An 11,407-nucleotide genomic window follows, 5' to 3' on the forward strand; every position below is an offset into this window, starting at 1 on the left:
CCCTGGCTCCTTCACGTGCAAGTGTGTCCGGTTGCAGCTCCTGTTAGACCGCTTGACGGCTCTGGAACTGCGGATGGACCCACTTTGCAGCATCCGCGATGCTGAGGACATCGTGGATAGCACGTTTAGTGAGTTGGTCACACCGCAGGTGAAAGTTACTGATGGAGATACAAAATGAGTGACCAAATGACAGAGCAAGAGTAGGAAGGCAGTGCAGGTGTCCCCTGCGGTCATCTCCCTGCAAAACAGATATATCGCTTTGGATACTGTTGAGGGAGATGGCTCACCAGGGGAAGGCAGCAGCAGCCAGGTTCATGGCACTGTGGCTGGCTCTGCTGCGCAGCAGGGCAGGAAGAAGAATGGCAGGGCTATAGTGATAGGGGACTCAATCGTAAGGGGAATAGACAGGCGGTTCTGCGGACGCAATCGAGACTCCAGGATGGTATGTTGCCTCCCTGGTGCAAGGGTCAAGGATGTCTCGGAGTGGCTGCAGGACATTCTGGGGGGGGGGGGGGGGGGGGGGAGAAGAGAGGGTGAATAGCCAGCTGTTGTGGTGCACATAGGTGAAGAATTGAACTAAAAAAAAGAGCATAAGACTGGGATCATCAGTTAGAATAGTGCATTATGGACATTAATTCGGGTTGCAGGGAGAGAACAAAGAGATGGGCAAAGCATGGCGAGAGGGGGAGGGGTGGCTCTCCGGACTGGCTCTCTGCACAAAGGATGCTGCGAAGGATGCTGGGAGGCAGAGGCCCAGTGGAAGGAAAGGAATGTGTAATGAGCCTATCAGAATCAATGGCAGTTAGATTATATGACCAGGTCAAGGAAAGGGCCTATCGGAATCCTGTATTCGTGTATGTGGAACTTGATACTGCATGAATGTATACGAGACCACATGTGTTGCCTCCCTTTGTCTCACTCACTCTGGGAGTTTCAAGAGACATGGGTCTCCTGCCTTCATCAGAGAGAGTGTGAGCTTGCAAGCTATTTGAAATAAACTAAAGGAATTTCTAAATCCGAACTCAGCTTTTGATTGAGACCAGACTGGACAGAAAGAACGATTTCTTCATTTGGTGGCAGCGGTGGGATTTCTACAGACAAACACCGGTCATCTGCGAAATTATAATTAAACTGATCTCGGATGGAGAGAGAGGAAATGGGCCCACGACACGAGTAGCTGGAAAATGATCATGTCGGTTTTCCTCTGTCTCGTAGTCTGATGGAGTTAATCACTTGCACATGGTCAGGTAAGGTCATCTCGACAAAATCAAAGGTCAGTCTGGCGGATTAGAAAACTTAATTTCGAGACTTCCGGGTGCGGCGATGACCAGCTGAGTCGCACGTTTCGGCAGCTCCCGGTGAAACGGACTTTTGGGCTCTTGATAGGAGCCCCAACGGCAATTTTGACGGCTAAAAACACTGTGCGGTAAACAAGAAGGGAATCCCCCCTGGATACGGATGAAAAAAAGGAGGAGAAAGTGGCCGGATTGCAGTGGATCCTTTAGAACAGCGGCAAGGAAGGCAAGCAAAAACCAAGATGGCGTCGGAAGGTGGCAGTTTAACATGGGGCCCTGAACAACAAGAGTTCTTGAAACGCTGTGTGGAAGAGCTCAAAAAGGCAATGAAGAAAGAGCTGTTGGTCCCGATACTACAGGCGATCGAAGGGCTAAAGGAGGAACAAAAGACCCAGGAGCGGGAGCTTCGGGTCGTGAAGGCAAAGGCAGCCGAGAATGAGGACGACATACAGGGCCTGGTGGTGAAGACGGAGAAGCATGAGGCACATCAGAAACGATGTGTGGAAAGGTTGGAGGCACTGGAGAACAACGCAAGGAGGAACAACCTGAGGATTCTTGGTCTTCCTGAAGGTGCGGAGGGAGCGGACGTCGGGGCATATGTGAGCACGATGCTGCACTCGTTAATGGGAGCGGAGGCCCCGGCGGGTCCGTTGGAGGTGGAGGGAGCATACCGAGTGATGGCGCGAGGACCGAGAGCAGGAGAAATTCCCAGAGCCATAGTGGTGAGATTCCTCTGTTTTAAGGATAGAGAAATGGTCCTTAGATGGGCAAAGAAAACACGGAGCAGTAAATGGGAGAACGCGGTGATCCGCGTTTATCAAGACTGGAGTGCGGAGGTGGCGAGAAGGAAGGCGAGCTTTAATCGGGCCAAGGCGGTGCTTCATTAAAAGATAAAATTTGGAATGCTGCAACCGGCAAGACTGTGGGTCACATATCAAGGGAGTCACCACTACTTTGAGACGGCGGATGAAGCGTGGACTTTTATTGTGGAAGAAAAACTGGAATGAGCGGGTTGTTAAAAAGAACGTTTGAACAAAGTGGTGGGGCGAATGTGGGGGGCGAAGAGGGGGGTTAAAAAGGGGGGAAAGAGGAGATTTATGTACTAATCCTGCGATGTGGTAACTTTTCTCTCTTCCACAGGTGGTGATGGGGGGAGGAGGGGAGGTGGAGGAGATGGGGCGTTGGCCATTGGGGGCGGGGCTTAGGGAGAAGCGCGGGCTTGGTTCCCGCGCTATGATAATCATGGCGGGAATAGAGAAGCAGGAAGGAGGGGGCGTCGCACGGTGCGAGCCGAGGTCACAGGGGGAGAAGCCGAGATCGGCCAGAGTTTGCTGACTTCTGGGAGCAACATGGGGGGAGTAATTACGCTAGCGGGGGATCTAGCAGGGGGGGGGGGGAATTACTGGGTTGCTGCTGCTGGGGAGAGGGGGGAGCTGGTGTGGGAGGGGATGGGTGGGGGGGCACCGCCTGGGGGAGATACAGCTGCGTGGAAACCGGGTGAGCAGCTGGAAAAAGGGGATGGCTAATCGACAAGGGGGGGGGGTACGAAGCCCCCCAACCCAGCTGATCACGTGGAACATGAGAGGGCTGAACGGGCCGATAAAGAGGGCACGGGTACTCGCACACCTTAAGAAACTTAAGGCAGATGTGGTTATGTTACAGGAAACGCACCTGAAACTGATAGACCAGGTTAGGCTACGCAAAGGATGGGTGGGGCAGGTGTTCCATTCGGGGCTAGATGCGAAAAACAGGGGGGTGGCTATATTAGTGGGGAAGCGGGTAATGTTCGAGGCAAAGACTATAGTGGCGGATAACGGGGGCCGATACGTGATGGTGAGTGGCAAACTACAGGGGGAGACAGTGGTTTTGGTAAACGTATATGCCCCGAACTGGGATGATGCCAATTTTATGAGGCGGATGCTAGGACGCATTCCGGACCTAGAGATCGGAAAGCTGATAATGGGGGAGATTTTAATACGGTGTTGGAACCAGGGCTGGATAGGTCGAAGTCCAGGACTGGAAGGAGGCCGGCAGCAGCCAAGGTACTTAAAGATTTTATGGAGCAGATGGGAGGTGTAGACCCGTGGAGCTTTAGCTGACCTAGGAGTAAGGAGTTCTCGTTTTTCTCCTATGTCCATAAAGTCTACTCACGAATAGACTTTTTTGTGCTGGGAAGGGCGTTGATCCCGAAGGTGAGGGGAACGGAGTATACGGCTACAGCCATTTCGGATCACGCTCCACACTGGGTAGACTTGGAGATAGGGGAGGAAACAGGAGGGCGCCCACCCTGGAGAATGGACATGGGACTAATGGCAGATGAGGGGGTGTGTCTAAGGGTGAGGGGGTGCATTGAAAAGTACTTGGAACTCAATGATAATGGGGAGGTCCAGGTGGGAGTGGTCTGGGAGGCGCTGAAGGCGGTGGTTAGAGGGGAGCTGATATCAATAAGGGCACATAAAGGGAAGCAGGAGAGTAAGGAACGGGAGCGGTTGCTGCAAGAACTTTTGAGGGTGGACAGACAATATGCGGAAGCACCAGAGGAGGGACTGTACAGGGAAAGGCAAAGGCTACATGTAGAATTTGACTTGCTGACTACGGGCACTGCAGAGGCACAATGGAGGAAGGCACAGGGTGTACAGTACGAATATGGGGAGAAGGCGAGCAGGTTGCTGGCACACCAATTGAGGAAAAGGGGAGCAGCGAGGGAAATAGGGGGAGTGAGGGATGAGGAAGGAGAGATGGAGAGGGGAGCGGAGAGAGTGAATGGAGTGTTCAAGACATTTTATAAAAATTATATGAAGCACAACCCCCGGATGGGAGGGAGAGAATGATGGGCTTTTTGGATCGGCTGGAATTTCCCAAGGTGGAAGAGCAGGAAAGGGTGGGACTGGGAGCACAGATCGAGGTAGAAGTAGTGGTGAAAGGAATTAGGAGCATGCAGGCGGGAAAGGCCCCGGGACCGGATGGATTTCCAGTCGAATTCTATAGAAAATATGTGGACTTGCTCGCCCCGGTATTGACGAGGAACTTTAATGAGGCAAAGGAAAGGGGACAACTGCCCCCTTTCACACTATGTCTGAAGCAACGATATCACTTCTCTTAAAGAAGGAAAAGGACCCGCTACAATGCGGGTCCTATAGACCTATTTCCCTCCTAAATGTAGATGCCAAGATCCTGGCCAAGGTAATGGCAATGAGAATAGAGGAATGTGTCCCGGGGGTGGTCCACGAGGACCAAACTGGGTTTGTGAAGGGGAGACAGCTGAACACGAATATACGGAGGCTGTTAGGGGTGATGATGATGCCCCCACCAGAGGGGGAAACGGAGATAGTAGTGGCGATGGATGCCGAGAAAGCATTTGATAGAGTGGAGTGGGATTATTTGTGGGAGGTGTTGAGGAGATTTGGTTTTGGAGAGGGGTATGTTGGATGGGTGCAGCTGTTGTATAGGGCCCCAGTGGCAAGCGTGGTCACGAATGGACGGGGATCTGCATATTTTCGGCTCCATAGAGGGACAAGGCAGGGATGCCCTCTGTCCCCATTATTGTTTGCACTGGCGCTTGAGCCCCTGGCGATAGCGTTGAGGGGTTCCAAGAAGTGGAGGGGAGTACTTAGAGGAGGAGAAGAACACCGGGTATCTTTGTATGCGGACGATTTGTTACTATATGTGGCAGACCCGGCGGAGGGGTTGCCAGAAATAATGCGGATACTTGGGGAGTTTGGGGATTTTTCAGGGTATAAATTGAACATGGGGAAAAGTGAGTTGTTTGTGGTGCATCCAGGGGAGCAGAGTAGAGCAATAGAGGACCTACCGTTGAGGAAGGTAACAAGGGACTTTCGTTACCTGGGGATCCAGATAGCCAAGAATTGGGGCACATTGCATAGGTTAAATTTAACGCGGTTGGTGGAACAAATGGAGGAGGATTTCAAGAGATGGGATATGGTATCCCTGTCACTGGCAGGGAGGGTGCAGGCGGTTAAGATGGTGGTCCTCCCGAGATTCCTCTTTGTGTGTCAGTGCCTCCCGGTGGTGATCACGAAGGCTTTTTTTAAAAGGATTAAAAAGAGCATCATGGGTTTTGTGTGGGCCAGGAAGACCCCGAGAGTGAGGAAGGGATTCTTACAGCATAGCAGGGATAGGGGGGGGGGCTGGCACTACCGAGCCTAAGTGAGTATCATTGGGCCACTAATATTTCAATGGTGAGTAAGTGGATGGGAGAGGAGGAGGGAGCGGCGTGGAAGAGATTAGAGAGGGCGTCCTGTAGGGGGACTAGCCTACAGGCTATGGTGACAGCCCCATTGCCGTTCTCACCGAGGAACTACACTACAAGCCCGGTGGTGGTGGCTACACTGAAGATTTGGGGACAGTGGAGACGGCATTGGGGAAAGACTGGAGCCTTAGGGGGGTCCCCGATAAGAAACAACCATAGGTTTGCCCCGGGGGGAATGGATGAGGGATATGGAATGTGGCAAAGAGCAGGAATAACGCAACTGAAAGATCTGTTTGTGGATGGGAAGTTCGCGAGTCTGGGAGCGTTGACCGAGAAATATGGGTTGCCCCAAGGGAATGCATTCAGGTATATGCAACTGAGGGCTTTTGCGAGGCAACAGGTGAGGGAATTCCCGCAGCTCCCGACACAAGAGGTGCAGGACAGAGTGATCTCAAAGACATGGGTGGGGGATGGTAAGGTGTCAGATATATATAGGGAAATAAGGGACGAAGGGGAGACTATGGTAGATGAACTAAAAGGGAAATGGGAAGAAGAGCTGGGGAGGAGATCGAGGAGGGGCTGTGGGCAGATGCCCTAAGCAGGGTAAACTCGTCGTCCTCATGTGCCAGGCTAAGCCTGATTCAGTTTAAGGTATTACACAGGGCGCATATGACTGGAGCACGGCTCAGTAAATTTTTTGGGGTGGAGGATAGGTGTGCGAGGCGCTCGAGAAAACAGGGGTTTTGGATGGGGGTGACAAAGGTGCTTTCAAAAGTAGTGGGGGTCCGGGTCGAACCAAGCTGGGGGTTGGCTATATTTGGGGTTGCACAAGAGCCGGGAGTGCAGGAGGTGAGAGAGGCCGATGTTTTGGCCTTTGCGTCCCTAGTAGCCCGGCACAGGATATCGCTAATGTGGAAAGAAGCCAAGCCCCCGGGGTGGAGACCTGGATAAATGACATGGCAGGGTTTACAAAGCTAGAGCGGATTAAGTTTGTTCTAAGGGGGTCGGCTCAAGGGTTCACCAGGCGGTGGCAACCGTTTGTCGAATACCTCGCAGAAAGATAGATGGAATGGAAAAAAGGCAGCAGCAGCAGCAGCCCAGGATTGGGGGGGGGGGGGGGGGGGGGGGGAGGAACCAGAAGGACTCTCAGGGTTGCTAATATATACTGTATAATATGTATCGGTCGTTGCTACAGATAATTATATATTGGACTGTTAAATTATATTTTTGAAGAGTGTTACTTGTGATAAGGCAGTTGCCAATTAGGGTTAGTTTTCATTTTTGTTATTTATTATTTATTCATTTTCTGTTTATAAAATAGGTCATTGTTATTTGTGTTGTTATAATATTGTGTAAAGGATGCACAATGTACTGTGTTGGTTGACCAAAAATTTTCAATAAAATATTTTAAAAAAAGAAAACTTAATTTCAGTCGATGTAGGCTGAGGGTTAAAACGTGATTGCGGGAATACGGGGTAATAATTCAGTTGGTAACTGAGGTAATATTGCCTGGTAATTCAGTTGCATGTGGGTTGAAAGTTAAAAATTGGTTATATTAAATTACACTTTAATTTGGTTAAGGTCTTTAACGGGTGGAGGGAATGTCACAGAGACAACTCAGTTAAGACCGCTGATGGAATGTTCTGGAGACAATTCAATTCCGTACAATTACAATTGGCTAGGATAGATTTTGTTTTTGGGAGATGTCTTATGAGTGGAAAAAGTTGGGAGATGAATGGCCAATAGGGGGAACCAGAGACTTGGAAAATTCAGAACCGTATCGGAAAAGAGGAGGTTTCAGGAATTTACTTTGCAGTTTTGAAGAAGGGAAAAAACGTGCAAATTCAAAGTTTTATTGTCCAGTTGGTTGAGATGAATGAAATTATGATGCTTTGAATTCCTTTCGTTTGAGTGGAGATCTTGGTGGATGAATGTGTGTGTGTTTAATAAGAATTTGTGAACTTCCTCTGGTATTCCTAGTTTTTAAAATGTTGTGTTTTGCAAAACTAAGTTGCACATCAATTAGGAGGTATACACGGCAATTAAAGTGAGATTTAAAATGGGGTAAGTATTTGAAAGTTCTTTAGAAAATCAGTAATAATGATTAACATTGTGGAAGTTATTTAGAACACAATTCTCAGGAAGTAAACAAAAAGCAAAATCAAAATGTATAAATTGGGATTTGTAAATTATTAGTTGAACTCGGCATAGTCTTGGTTGGTCCAAAAAGAAAAAGGGGAAGAGAATAAAGGAATCTAAAATTGAAATGCGAAGACTAGGCATTCAGTGAATTGAGTCCATGTGCTCCTTTATTAGAGGCAGCCATGATGTACCTACATTTAAAAATTTTGTTCGGTGAGTTCCAAATTGTAGAGATTTCAGTATTTTCTCTGTAAACTCACTACACATCAAATTTAAGATTTGGGGATTTTCATGTAGCAAAGACTATGGATTTTTAAAACTTTATTTTAAGATTACACAGGGGGAAAGGAAGATCCCAGTAGAAAGGAAGGCGGCCATTTTAGAAATGCCCAAACCCCAAATCAGTTAAAGAGGGGTTAGGCAAGTACTGGGGACTATTCGTCTACTGTACGGCCTTGGTGTATAAGCACTCAGAACTTGAGGGGACGCTGCAAGCACTGACCCCAGTGGGGTAGGCAGTCCCGAGAGCAGGTAGAATGGGGACTGTAGCAGGATATCGCTTTCAAGAAAAAATTAATTAAAACATGCCCTCGCGTTACATTGGGATAGTGGAGAGGGGCATTGTGGCAGTAAGGGGCTAGAAACACAGGGACCAATGAGACCAGTATTAGGAGGTAGTCGGTGGAAGTGATATGGCATAACTCCACTGGGTCCTAGTGCCCGCTGAGTTGCAAGAAAGTCACTAGCAGTGGAAATGAAGTTGAGAATATTAACTACATTACAGGCAGAGCTTGAGGGAATAAAGATATGGGACCAGAGCTTAGATTAGGAGTATTACTTGCAGTATCAGGAAGTGAGAATCTGATGGCAGGGAAAGATTAATGAAAATAGATGCAGAAATTTAAAAAATTAAGATATGAAAACCAATTGATAACATAAAGGAAATAAGGAAAGCAAATCGAGCAATAGAAAGAATGACACAGGGTTAATCAGCACACAATTCCAGCGCACAATCCAGGGAGACGATACAGGCCATAAAAGAAATAGCCCTTGACCTGAGGTGCCAAATGCAAGCTGGAAATAATGATCAAAGAGTTAGAACAGCACGGAATCATTCAAGAAGTCACATATGCATCGACGAATAGCCCACTTCAGGTAGTGGGCAAGCCTGCTGGTACATTTAGAATGGTAACGAATTACAAAGCATTAAATACGGTTACAAAAAGAAAAAAAGAGGATAAACGGTATTTAATAAATCCACAAACTACATTGGAGAAGGTGGCAGGCAAAACTTATTTAACTAGTATAGATTTAGCCAACGGATTCGGGAGTGTTCCGTTAGACCCAGACAGCAGGGAAAAGACAGCATTTACCTTTGGCACTAAACATTACGTATACTATAAATTGCCACAAGGATATGTTAATTCCCCAGACCACTTTCAGGCAATAGTAAGGGAGTTGATTAATAATAAGAACATAAGAACTAGGAGCAGGAGTAGGCCATCTGGCCCCTCGAGCCTGCTCCGCCATTCAATGAGATCATGGCTGATCTTTTGTGGACTCAGCTCCACTTTCCGGCCTGAACACCATAACCCTTAATCCCTTTATTCTTCAAAAAACTATCTATCTTTATCTTAAAAACATTTAATGAAGGAGCTTCTACTGCTTCACTGGGCAAGGAATTCCATAGATTCACAACCCTTTGGGTGAAGAAGTTCCTCCTAAACTCAGTCCTAAATCTACTTCCCCTTATTTTGAGGCTATGCCCCCTAGTTCTGCTTTCACCTGCCAGTGGAAACAACCTGCCCGCATCTATCCTCTCGATTCCCTTCATAATCTCAGATGTTTCTATAAGATCCCCCCTCATCCTTCTAAATTCCAACGAGTACAGTCCCAGTCTACTCAACCTCTCCTCGTAATCCAACCCCTTCAGCTCTGGGATTAACCTAGTGAATCTCCTCTGCACACCCTCCAGTGCCAGTACGTCCTTTCTCAAGTAAGGAGACCAAAACTGAACACAATACTCCAGGTGTGGCCTCACTAACACCTTATATAATTGCAGCATAACCTCCCTAGTCTTAAACTCCATCCCTCTAGCAATGAAGGACAAAATTCCATTTGCCTTCTTAATCACCTGTTGCACCTGAAAACCAACTTTCTGCGACTCATGCACGAGCACACCCAGGTCTCTCTGCACAGCAGCGTGTTTTAATATTTTATCATTTAAATAATAATCCCTTTTGCCGTTATTCTTACCAAAATGGATAACCTCACATTTGTCAACATTGTATTCCATCTGCCAGACCCTAGCCCATTCACTTAGCCTGTCGAAATCCCTCTGCAGACTTCCAGCATCCTCTGCACTTTTTGCTTTAAAGATGATTTGGCTTTAGTATATATTGATGGTGTGTTAATTGGAGATGATGATCAGGGGGACACATGCTGAAAGAGTGACCAAAATTATTAAAACACTGAATGAAGCAGGATTTAAGATAGGGTTAAAGAAATGCCAGATTGGCAGGAGTGAAGTCGACTACCTAGGGTAGTCAGTGTCAAGGGCAGATGGGGAAGCGAGTGTTGGGACGAGAGAGAAAGCTGCTAGAATTGCAGCGCCTGTTTCACAAAACGGGGGTAAGCAAATCATGGAAATTTTGGGGTATTTGAGACCAGTCGTCGAAGACTTTGGTCTTTATGCTACACCCATTTATGAAACTTTAAAAGGGGATTTTAGGTGGATCAGTGAAGAACAAAGAATATTACAGCACAGGAACAGGCCCTTCGGCCCTCCCAGCCTGCGCCGATCCAGATCCTTTATCTAAACCCGTCACCTATTTTCCAAGGATCTTCTACCCTCTGTTTATATATCGGTCTAGATGCATCTTAAATGATGCTATCGTGCCCGCCTCAATCACCTCCGCTGGCAAAGTGTTCCAGGCACCCAACACCTTCTGCGTAAAAACTTTCCACGCACATCTCCCTTAAACTTTCCCCCTCTCACCTTGAAATAGTGACCCCTTGTAATTGACACCCCCACTCTTGGAAAAAGTTGGTTGCTATCCACCCTGTCAATATCTCTTGAGATTTGTCCTACTTTCCCGATATTGCTCCAAAGCTTCATCAGTTTTAAGTCGCCTAGATCTTATGTATGCTTCCTTTTTCATCTCAGCTAGTCTCACAATTCCACCCGTCATCCATGGTTCCCTAATCTTGCCATTTCTATTCCTGATTTTCTCAGGGACACGTCTGTCCTGCACTCTAATCAACCTTTCCTTAAAAGACTCCCACATTTCAAATGTGGATTTACCTTAACCAGCTGCTCCCAATCCACATTCTGCCGAAGAGGTTGGACCAGTTAAAAACAGCTGTAGCAACATCCGGGCCATTAGAGGAGAGACATGAAGAGGACGATTTGAGCATTAAATTTGATCTGTGCGCAAATGGATATGGTATTTGTGTAGTCGTGGCTGAGTGGTTAAGGCGATGGAGTAGAAATCCATTGGGCTCTCCCCGCGCAGGTTCGAAACCTGCCGGCTACGAATATTTTTACCAACAAAAAGGAAGGACGGTAGAAAGAGGGAAAATCGACCGTGGATATCTAAGGAAATAAGGGAGAGTATCAAATTGAAGGAAAAAGCATACAAAATGGCAAATATTAGTGGGAGACTTGAGGACTGGGAAATCTTTAGGGGGCAACACAAAGCTACTACAAAAGCTATAAAGAAGAGCAAGATAGATTATGAGAGTAAACTTGCTCAGAATA

The 11,407-nt window shown here is 47.6% G+C and overlaps 1 non-coding gene across 1 annotated transcript; it reads left to right on the forward strand.

The window, feature by feature from the left end:
* Positions 1–11,101: 11,101 nt before the first annotated feature.
* trnas-aga (transfer RNA serine (anticodon AGA)) lies at positions 11,102–11,183 on the forward strand. Its single transcript has one exon. It is a non-coding gene; the product is annotated as a tRNA-Ser (tRNA).
* The last annotated feature ends 224 nt before the right edge of the window (positions 11,184–11,407 follow it).

Source organism: Scyliorhinus torazame, chromosome 4 (assembly GCF_047496885.1).
Source record: "Scyliorhinus torazame isolate Kashiwa2021f chromosome 4, sScyTor2.1, whole genome shotgun sequence".
Classification (NCBI taxonomy): domain Eukaryota; kingdom Metazoa; phylum Chordata; class Chondrichthyes; order Carcharhiniformes; family Scyliorhinidae; genus Scyliorhinus; species Scyliorhinus torazame.